We start from the raw sequence: 12459 nt of genomic DNA, 5'->3' as shown, positions 1-12459 counted from the left end.
AGGCCAAAAATGTCTCCAGTCTGACGGACCCAATGACTGATCATTGATTGGACAGAAGATTTTTCGCGGTAGTTGTTGCGTTGCGTCATCAGAGAGAATTGAGGCAGCAGGTACCGTAGCTGTAATGGGTAAGTGCAAATTTAATGATAAATGGCTCGAGAAAGATGAATTCTCGTGGTGGTTGAGGCCGGTGCCGTTGCCGGGAAATGTCTACGAGGCAAACTGCGCCATTTGTAGAAAATGTTTTAAACTGGGTACAATGGGCATCAAAGTGGTGGAATCGCACATGCAGAGCGGGAAGCATAGGGAGTATGTGAGTGCCCGTGAGAAGCAGAGTGCAATTGAAGGTTTCTGTTCCACCCTTACCACGAGCAAAGATGTCACCACAGATGTTGTCCACAGCCTACAATGCCATCATCTGACCTCCGTACAGTTTTTGGCTCAACGCCAAACAACAAGGGTAACAAGCCATCACTCATTCAGGTCAAATGATGGGATTGAGGAGGTCTTCAAAGCTATGCTTCCGGACTCGGGGCTTGTTCAGACATTTACGTGTGGAAAAGATAAAAGCAGATATATAGCTAAGTTTGGACTGGTGCCATATATAAAAAAAGAACTAATAGCCGAGGTCAACAGATGTGGTGCTTTTGTGATCATGTTTGATGAGACCCTGAACCAGACAACTAAAAGCAAGCAACTGGACCTTCATGTGCGGTATTGGTTAAATGATCGGGAGTGAAAGCAGGAGAGCAATGCACAAAGAGAAAAGCTGCAGAGGACCACATTGAGCAGCTCAAAAAGAGGAAGATGGTAGTAGCTGAGGTGGCAAACAGCCTTGAAAAAGAAGCAGACAAACTGGCAGAGCAAGCTGAGGGTAAATCAGCTAATCACCAAGTCTAATATTCTGAGGAAGCGATACAAAGAAAAGGTCGCAGAACTAAAAGAGGTTGAGACTGAGTTAGGAAATAAATCCGTAGAACTCAGGCATATGCCATAATGTCATATGGTGTAATATCCAGTTAACCATTTTCTATATCCTCTCTACCTTCTCAATGAAAAGGTCTGTTCCACATTTCTCATTTCAAATGAAAATTGTTCATTCACATTGTTATGAGTCAAATATTTCTATAAGGTAGACATAATAGTAATACAAGCCAGAACAGAAATCAAGCTGTTATTCTGAGCTGGTTAATGATAGTAATTAAGTCTTAACTTCGGATTCGATGGGTCTTAATTCTTTTTGGTCTCATTACCGCTCAAATATCTTCAGTCTGACGGAGCTAATGACTTTACAATCATTGGACAGACCGAAGATTTTTCTTCCCGCGGTAAGTTACTGCGTTGCGTCATCAGAGAGAATTGAGGCAGCAGGTACCGTAGCTGTAATGGGTAAGTGCAAATTTAATGATAAATGGCTCGAGAAAGATGAATTCTGGTGGTGGTTGAGGCCGGTGCCGGGAAATGTCTACGAGGCAAACTGCGCCATTTGTAGAAAATGTTTTAAACTGGGTACAATGGGCATCAAAGCGGTGGAATCGCACACGCAGAGCGGGAAGCATAGGGAGTATGCGAGTGCCCGTGAGAAGCAGAGTGCAATTGAAGGTTTCTGTTCCACCCTTACCACGAGCAAAGATGTCACCACAGATGTTGGAAATCCACAGCCTACAATGCCATCATCTGACCTCCGTACAGTTTTTGGCTCAACGCCAAACAACAAGGGTAACAAGCCATCACTCATTCAGGTCAAATGACGGGATTGAGGAGGTCTTCAAAGCTATGTTTCCGGACTCGGGGCTTGTTCAGACATTTACGTGTGGAAAAGATAAAAGCAGATATATAGCTAAGTTTGGACTGGTGCCATATATAAAAAAAGAACTAATAGCCGAGGTCAACAGATGTGGTGCTTTTGTGATCATGTTTGATGAGACCCTGAACCAGACAACTAAAAGCAAGCAACTGGACCTTCATGTGCGGTATTGGTTAAATGATCGGGAGTGAAAGCAGGAGAGCAATGCACAAAGAGAAAAGCTGCAGAGGACCACATTGAGCAGCTCAAAAAGAGGAAGATGGTAGTAGCTGAGGTGGCAAACAGCCTTGAAAAAGAAGCAGACAAACTGGCAGAGCAAGCTGAGGGTAAATCAGCTAATCACCAAGTCTAATATTCTGAGAAAGCGATACAAAGAAAAGGTCGCAGAACTAAAAGAGGTTGAGACTGAGTTAGGAAATAAATCCGTAGAACTCAGGCATATGCCATAATGTCATATGGTGTAATATCCAGTTAACCATTTTCTATATCCTCTCTACCTTCTCAATGAAAAGGTCTGTTCCACATTTCTCATTTCAAATGAAAATTGTTCATTCACATTGTTATGAGTCAAATATTTCTATAAGGTAGACATAATAGTAATACAAGCCAGAACAGAAATCAAGCTGTTATGTGTTTCCATCGCATGTTTGGTCTTAAATTTCATGTAAGGTGGTATTAAAAAGTCTTAAATTTAACTTGTTCATATCTGTAGACACCCGATGTCTGCCATATTCCTGTCTCGTTAGGATCAAGCACCTGATGTAGAATCTCTCAACTGCATGTCACACGGCCTGCGGGGCTCCTGGACGAAGCACGGCCCCGTCCGGTAATCTGACATATACACAGCCGTCACAAAGCACACCGTTCACAACCTTCAAGTCAAAATGATCAAATATCATGTTATTCACCAGGCAAGAGAGAATATTGGACAAAAACAGTTTTTTTTCTTATTTATGGAAAAACGAACTGTCCTCTGAATGAAAGGTGCATCTCGACAGAATCGAGTCAAGCTGTAATGCTGTAATGATCAGACATTCAGCTCACAGACAGAGATAAACAGCATTATAAAAATGCAGCTGCAGTTACACCCCAATTCACACAAATAAAGGAAGTCCAACAATACTACCATGATGTATAAAGTTCTGTATAAAGTCCATAATCCATAATAATGCTTCCTCCAGTGAAAAAGTGCATCTGCTGTTGTCTCTCACATCAAAATCCAGCCACATATTTGTTTAGAGCTGTTTAAACGCTGCTTGATCTGTGCAGATTTCTCTCCTGATTCACACCAGAACACTTCTTCACTGGAGGAAGCGTTATTATGGACTATTATGGTATTTGAGTTAAAAACATCTTAATGATGGATTTCTCTTGCATAACTATAGCATTGACACGAAACATTTGTGCATTTACAGTTTGCAGACTGACTGTTTTACCATCCCCAGAAGAGTTTTAATAACCTCTATAGTCTACAAAACGAACGAACAAACAAGCAAACAAACAGGTTTCATTTAATGATGTTTAAGAGTCAGGAGAGAGCAGGACTGTCTGAACAGCTTGACATGTGCTCTGCATTACACAACCATGAGCTTTCATTTACCATCAGCCCCTGTGCCAACTCCTACAGCCATCTTTCTCTTTCTCTGCTTCCTGAGCATGAACACGGTTCACAGCTGAGGGTTACGCTTCACGTTTAAACGGTCAGTGTTGCTCAGAATAATTTTCCATATGATACAGATGCTTTATAATCACCAGGACACATGCAGCATTTCATTTCATTTCAAAACCCTTGTCAATGCAATTAGATAACTATACGACTAAAGAATTCAGATACTGAGGGTTTTTTAGATTTACTCTACAAAGAAACATGGAGTTCATAATTCTCAGGAATTTTACCAAAAATGTTGCTCTTATTAATCATTAAACATTTAGCTTTAACATGAAAATATAATATCACATTTACTTTTTTCTAAATGCCTCTAAATGTGATGCTTTTTTTGTCTTAAAATATAAATGAATGTTATGTTATGTTATTTCTGACAGACTGACAGAAGCCGGCTTGTTCTTCCCTCTGTCGCAGTGCGGTCCAGTGAAGCGTCCACCGTTATGACAGGTCTTCTCACACACAGCTGGAACAAAACCACCTGCGTTCAAAAGCTGCACTGCTTTGGGCTCAGCCTCGGCCTCTCATATGCGTCTGAATATCACGAATCATAAGTCTGATGCTCGTGAGAATCAAAGAACTACAGATCACAACCATTCTTCAGATTAAAGCCGATATATTGGACATGCTCTGCATGATTTGATGATGAAAGTGTGCTAATTCCATTCGGTCAGGCGTCTGTGTTACATGTCCTATGTGAAACACACTTAAATCATCATAATCGGAAAGTCTAGGACACTTCCCCGTATTGAACAGCGATTATGTCTGGCTGTTAACACAGGGGACATACAGGTTAATGCTGCTCATCTCGCATTTCAAAGCACTGGCAAAAAGCCATGGCTTTAGAACCAGAATCAAAGACTTTTAGGCCTTCCCTCAACTGTCTAAAAGCAAAGCCTTGAACTCCGACAGAAAGGACAGCTTCTCTGGATGAGTTACTTCAGCTGCATCTCTGGAGAAGCCTGCTCACCTCCAGCAGATGATTATACCTCACGACAGAGCAGGACACTGCAGATCCTTCAGCACAGCAGAGTTTGTTTGCATGCATTCCAGTGAAGAACGTGCAGGCTGACATTCTACATGCTTTCACTGAATAGAATCAAAATACATCCAGTGTGTTAGTAGTGCACATAAATGTGCTGTCTTTGGTTTTACTTTGAGTTTTATGGAGGACAGAAATCTTGAAGCATTGAATGTGACTGGGTGACAATGAAGAGACCTGAGTACTAGAGCCCTGCACGGGCCTCAAATATAGGCCCTAGTCCGGCCCGTGTCCGACAGCTCATCAGAATCACCGACCCGAGCCCGTCTTCCCCCCCTTCTCCCAAAACAGCTTATACTACTGCTCCAGCTATTAAAACAGTTCAGTTTTGTATGTAATGTCAAAGTGATTATATTTCGTTTCGTTTTTTTATTAAGTTTATTTAGAAAAACGTTTGGAGCATTTTTTGTTCGATAAATGTACGTTTTTGTTTTTTAAAGTAACGACCAAGCGGCCAGCGGCAGACAGTGAGTTGATCTTAGCCTATGTTTGATCAATTTAGCCTTCTCAAATAATCACGACTTGCCTAAAATAAAATCTATAGATATAAAACAGTTCAAGCATATTACAATGTTAGTTTAAATGTTTTACCTATATAAATGTGCGCTATTAGACGCATATCTAATCGTTTGTGCGGAGAGCTAAAGCGCGCTTTACAGGACACGGAGGTGCCGGCGCCGTCATTTTTGCTCATAAAGGTAAGAGTAATACATCACTCGGAACTGTAAAGGGTCTACTTTTATTTGTGTGCACATACAATATCAACAAAACGTTGTGCTTTTATAAAATGAAGGATACATGATGTGCTTTCTGCAATTTCGGCCAGGAGCGCTTCACAATGATGAACCGAAACTCAGCGAATACTTGCCTCACAGACTTGCTAAATATATCTATAGAAAGCTTTAAATTACTACTTTAAAACTAAACAATTCAAACCAAAAACAAAAACTCTTTTTACGGATTTTATCAAATCTGTAAAGACATAGGCGGAGCGTGTGTAAGGCTTCCCCTGGCCAGGGGTCTTACGGCAAAAATGCCACTAAATTGGACAAAAATGCCCCTGCACAAACAAATTAAATCTATTGCATCTATTGCTAACAAAGTGAAAATTAATAGAAAGTGTCGATTGCGGCATTAGATTAAGATCTGCTCATGTTGCAGCGTATTTCATTTGAGGCGTTTTTACAGTTTTGCGCATTTTAACCAATCCCACAGGGTTCTGTTGAGCTTAGGAATGCAATGACCAATCAGAAGCGTTCTGTTGAGTCATCGCTGAAACTCATCAGCTTTGTTGAGTGCGCGCGCGTTCGCTGACTGAATTCCGGACTCTTGCGAATTCTCTCATCATAAACAACAAAGCGCAGATGTACGCACAATGTAAGTAAGAGATTCATTTCGCAGTGTAGACAGCTTCAGTGATTATAACGACAGTTTTGTTTTTTTGAGAGTGCTTAAACTAGCCATAGATCAAAGATAGTGATGATGTCACTTTCTGTAGGCTATGTAATTTATTCACCGTTTGAATAACCGTGGAAAGGAAACGTTATATAATTATCAATTTCTAATGTTTTAATTAAATTGTAATCACGTTAAATACAAATTCAGTCCCATTAAACATATTTTATTAGCCTACATGACACCCATGTCTGGTTCTTGCCTAAAAAGACATGATGTTTGTATTTAATAGATTTGGCTGCTTTTAGCCTGACCCTGGAGTTGGTTCACCCTCGCCTATGTGTAAAGATGCACTTCTCTCTAAAGGTGCGTCCAATGAGGAGGTGGCGAGTCAGGATCATCTTCATCTTTGCGACACGGTCTCAGAAAACACTAATTTATTAATAAATAATTCAAATATCTCATTATTTCCCCCCGACACATTCATGGTAATTACTTTTGCTGGGGCTTTGCGGCACGCTTTAGCCTATTGCGTTTTTTGCTGTCATGTGCAAGGATATGTTTGCAGACTCTACACTGCACATGACCAGTTGACTCACTGTTTGCCGTGGTAATCAAATCAAGAGTCTTCCAAAATGCAGCTTTTCCCGAAGCTTTGGGAACTTTTAGTAACTCCCCACTTCTCCCTGATGCTCTGCATGGTCAACTGTCACCTGTATGCTACTGCGTGCGTATATGCCGTTGCGTATTGCAGCGATGTAAAATATTTATAATATAATCAATATAACAATATTTCTCACAGTAGAGTAGTCTATGTGTGCTCTGCGGGTATATGGGCACAATAAAGTAGAGAAGCTAAATGAGCTCGAGCCCGGCCCGAATGGGACCCGACGGGCTTGCAGACCTCTACAGAGTACAGCTGTAACAGTGAACTGATAGAATACAAAAACAAGCCAAACATCAACAACCAGAGGACAGAAAGAAGCAGCAGCAAAGTAAGTCGGTCAGATTCACAATGAACAGTTAAGCCATAAACATACGCTGTCCACAGAAGCTTCCCGTGTATAACTTTGGACACCGGCAGTGGTCACCTTCACACATCTGAGACTGCACTGCTGGGCTTCAACCAGAGAACAGAGAAGAGGACAGAAAGGATTTATAGTAGCAAATGGATCATTTTATGACTGGTTAGGACTGTTTTGCATGATGTGTATACATCACTACATTTTCTACTGTCTTACAGTATGTCCTTTTCTTTAGAAACCGAAGATATGTGTTAAAAACCTGTTGCAAAACATACATGATTTGGTGGCACAGGTTGGGGCTATTTGTAAATATTTCTAACTGACCATCAGATTTGACTATCTGCTCAGGCAGATAGCTGCGATAGAGAGCATGGCAGCATGAACAGAGAACCTCACTGGAACCAAGAAACCGTACACAAACACAGTACTGACTGTCTTCATTTTCATTCATTCATCTATTGTTCATTATTATCACCATTATTATTATTAAAACGGTTCACATTTCTTTTCCCCCAATATACGTGCATCTTTCTGTCACATCGTATTATGTGACAAGATGACATTTTAAATAGGCTTATATGTTTAAATACTCTTTGGGATCACTGATTGTTCTTGCACTTTAACACATGTGTCTAATGACCAGTGCGATTCATTTGTTTATCTACAAACATTATTTGAGAATTAACTGAGGTTTATATTGTATTGAAAATGTTTTGTTTGGCGATCAGTGGTTGCTTTAGTTGGGCTCTTGACCCTTGACTCTTTAATGTTAGTTTTTCTCTGATGTTGTTTCTGTGTGTGTTAAACACATTTGTTATGACAAGAAGAGCCGAGAGAAATTGTAATGAAGTGGGTTTAATAATTATTAATAATGATAAAATCATCATCTCATGACCTTATTCACTGATCTCAATTAGTGTCTAATTGCATGGGTTGATTAATTTTTTTATGGTAATATGACTCAAGATATATTGACAAACTATTGTGAAGAAATTTAAAAACATTTTATGCACAAAATCTTTAGAGCTACAGCAGCGTTTAGACACACAGACATCAAGAATCAGCACATGAATCTCAACAACGGTGACTATTATTAATAAAAAAAAACATGCATGCTGGGTGCCAGTACAAAACTCCCAGCATGCAGCAAACACAAAGCAGACCCAGTGGACCTAGAGAGGGAATCTGTGAGGAGCATCTGGACTCACGCAGAACACAGCGCTTCCAGCCCAGACAGCAGACGAGATCCACACACATCAGGGCTGCAAAAACACAAAGATCACATTCACCTGCAGCGATGCAATGGCAAAGAAGCCTACACTGTAAAAAATTATCGTGATTTTAATGGTAAAAGACTTTAGAAATGCCACAGTAAAAACCTGTTAAATGATTTACAGTAAGTTTCCTTACAATATACGATGAATAACTGTAATAGATCTAACCTTTGTTTTTGAGAAAGTAGCCTCAGAGTCATAGACTCATAGACTGTGTCTGAAATCACACCCTACACCCTCATTCACTATTCCCTACATTAGTTCACTATATAGTTATATTGTATTGAAAATGTTTTGTTTGGCGATCAGTGGTTGCTTTAGTTGGGCTCTTGACCCTTGACTCTTTAATGTTAGTTTTTTTCTGATGTTGTATCTGTGTGTGTTAAACACATTTGTTATGACAAGAAGAGCCGAGAGAAATGTAATGAAGTGGTTTTGATAGCTATTAATATGATAATCATCATCTCATGACCTTATTCACTGATCTCAATTAGTGTCTAATTACATGGGTTGATTATTTTTTGGTTTGTTTATGGTACTACTGTGACTCTACAAAATATGTTGACAAACTATTTAGAAATTCAAAAACATTTTATGCGCAAAACCTTTAGAACTACAGCAGCGTTTAGACACAAAGACATCAAGAATCAGCACATGAATCTCAACAACGGTGACTATTATTAATAAAAAAAAAACATGCATGCTGGGTGCCAGTACAAAACTCCCAGCATGCATTGCAGCATGAACAATTTTTTTTGATTGTCACCAATGTTGAGATTCATAGGCTGACTGTTGATGTCTGTGTGTGTTTAAGTTCTGCCATAGTTCAAAGCTTTTATTTGTGCATATTGTGCTTAGGAATGTTTCACAATGATTGCGGTAGTATCAGTGGTGCTACTCAAGAGTATTAGTTATATGTTACACATTTAATATTACTTAAACATTATAAATATTAGTTTATAAACAAATGCCAATTGGCCAAATTAAGTGCACTCGGGTTTCTGCAAATAAAATGAGTTAACTCAAAGGTTTGTTAATTAACATTGTATCAGTTAATGAAATACAGTTTTTCACTGTAAATTTAAACAGTTCTGTAAAACCTAAAATGTTGCTACCGTATTTTTCACTGTAAAGTTCTGGCAACCATAGCTGCCGTAAATTTAACAGATTTTTTTTTTTACAGTGTATGATTTCATTGAATAAACATGAGCACTGCGCATTTCAAAGTCCGGTGGTGCTCTGCTTTGTGTACAGCCGTTACTGGGAAAACCGGTATATTTCTGCCGTTCAGAAAGCACCACCTGCTGGCAGAGAAAAAAAAAACTGTTTTTGTTCAGATTAATGTGAAAATCAACTCTCGTTTTTATGCAGCAAATAAAACTTTTTAAGTTGTAAATGTGAACTGGTGGATTTACAAGAACATAATGTATTATAAAAATCTAAACAATTTTAAGAAAGTAAAATATATTTGTTATTTAATTAATATAATAATTGACTGATAATAATCGTATAAATTAATTTAATAATTAATACTTTTGACTCGTCGATTTTCTTAAAAATGGTTTGAAAGCTGAAATGTGAAGTTTATTTAGAGTCATTTTACAGTTTAATATGTTACTATAGACATTGCCCCACATTGCTAATAAAATGAATGGTATTAATTTTATTTGTGTAGGTCTTGAAGGTCTTAAAAAGTTAAAAATTTGAGCTTGACAATCCTGCAGAAACCCTGTGTCAATTATTTGTTCACATGCTGCAATTAAAGGTTTTATTAAAGATTTCGGTAACACCTTAGCCTTTATGTATAATGCATTATAAAGGGTTATTAAAGGCTATAATGCATCATAATTATTCATAATGTGCGTTGTAATACCTTAAATTTCCAGTATTACACACCATGTTCAGACATTCATTTACAGTGATGGGTCTGAAGTATGTTCCTGATGTCTGTTTTTATCCCTTTGGTTCTTTTGATAATGACTATGTTTTGTGATAGTTCCTGCTTTATCCTGAGTACTGTAGAGTGGCTATATGACCAGCTTTATACATGCAGCACGAATGAGGAACTCCTACACAACTTCTACAAAGGTGCATACATGCAAACATCATCTGCAGCGTTCAGCCGACAGCCTGCCATCTTAACAGCTGTTCTGAGGTGATAGCGCTGTCGTTCTGTACCCGTGGTGCCAGATGTGAAGATGAAGAGGAAGGTGGACAGGAGGTTGGGCTGAGGGCCGTCGGTCAGGGGCTTCTCTGGAGAGGCAGATTCCAGCTTGTCCAGCAGCGTCCCGATGCTCTGGTGTGAGGATCTCTCCGCGGTCCACCAGCGCCGGCAGCACCTCATCCACACACCTGATCAGGTCTGCAAACAGATCTTTCATCACGCGGCTGCAGGACTCCAGTGCACAAACTGGATGACTATAGAATAACAGTGTCTATATGCTAATATAGTAAAAGAACTTAAAACAATTGTACGCACATTCTGATCTGATTTGTTGAAATTTATAAAAGCTTCTTGATTGCTGCATGGCTGACCTGATAATTTACCACTCATATTCTCCCAGATTAAATGATCAAATGTTAACTATGGTAAACTGAATTAATAATTGAGGATGTGCCTTTTACCCATGCAGTATTCTGTGACATAGAACTGAAGAAAAACACCTCTCATTAACTTCCAAAGACGGTTTATCCACTGAACTCAGCAGTCCTTATGGCTGTTTTGACTCAAGCTTACTAATTAGTGTATAGTGTGTAATTTAAAAAAAAAATCCCACAGACTTGATGGAAGGACAGAATGTCCTGGATCAGTCTCAGAGTGTCTGTGAATTCATGAATTTTGTCTTCCCTTCTAATAAGCGCTTATGAACACCCTACAGAAACACTCAGTGTAATTCAGCCCAGCGTTCACACGCCAAATCTCTCCTGAAACTGTCCAAAGGCACGTTCAAGAAGAGAAAGTTCAGTTTTTATTTTCCTTATGTAACAGTGTTCAGTCAGACCAGGTTTTGACAAAACAACAGTGGAAGGTTTCTCTTGACAAAATGTGTTGTTTGTAAAAGTTGCTGGCAAATTGTGTTTTCAAAAACATATAACAAGCAACAAGTGCAGTAACTACAAATAAGCACCTAAACCGAACACAGACTCCCTTTAGGCTGTATTTGAAGGACAGTGACAGACTATAGAAAGACATTCTGTGCTTCTACACCACACACAAGATGAAACATGTTCAAGTTCGCTTCAGCTTGATCACTCAAAAAAAAAATTCGGTCTAAATTTACATTTGATGTAATTCAATTGCATAACAATTTTCCATCCATTTAGATTACATAATTTTAACATAAACAAATCAATAAACTTAATGTGATTCATATGCATCAGTCATACGTGAATGAAACGGGTAAGTTTTAAGTAATAGTTCACAGCAAAGTCCCCATACTGCTCAGTGTCCATGTGTTTCCACACTACAGAGTGTTAAAGTAGCATTGAAGCAATGCTGGAGTTAAGAAGATAATTAAGTGCTGATTGAGCATTAGTGATGAACAGCTGCTGTTAACAAGCAGAATCACTGAAGAAAAGAGAAACACAAGAACTACAACTGACTTCAGCCACAGCCTTAGATGAAATCAACTGAAATAAAAGACATTAAATCTCTCAAGATCTGATTAAACAACTGATTAACAGCATTATCAGCTTCACATTATTAGCCAGATTGACTTTATTTCTGTCAGACGTCTAGAGAAGCTCTTAATGAGTATTAACAGAGGTTTAGATGTTATATTGTTTCATTTGAAATGACCATCAAGGAGACCAGTGTTTCCTTTTGTTGGGCTCTTGATCCTTGATTAATTGGTGGTGTTAAGCTGGTAGTTATAACTGTGTTCATAAAAAACATGTTTAGCTTGGCCAGTGAAACCACGAAAAAAAAAAAGTGCTGGCCAGCTGTTTGACCATAAACCTCATTTGAAAAACCAATTTCTGGATTTGTGAAATGGATGTTGTATTGCTTTAGCATTGTTTATAGCTTCAGTAGTATTGTAAAAATCAGATAATTTACAAACCACTTTGGGCACAAATAAATCTGCAGCAACACAAAGACCACAGACATCAAGAATCAGCATATTGTAATGACCCGGCAGTGAGCGTTAGCAGCCAGGTGCATTATGGGTATTTGTTTAGAGTTGGTTTATGTGTTAATTAAGCAAGATGGTTGGGTTTTTGCGTTAGCAATGTTATGTGTGTTTATGTTCAAG

This window comes from Sinocyclocheilus rhinocerous, unplaced genomic scaffold, assembly GCF_001515625.1.
Source record: "Sinocyclocheilus rhinocerous isolate Xijiao unplaced genomic scaffold, SAMN03320098_v1.1 scaffold2728, whole genome shotgun sequence".
NCBI classification, from domain to species: Eukaryota; Metazoa; Chordata; class Actinopteri; order Cypriniformes; family Cyprinidae; genus Sinocyclocheilus; species Sinocyclocheilus rhinocerous.
Note: the sequence above shows the minus strand (reverse complement) of the source record.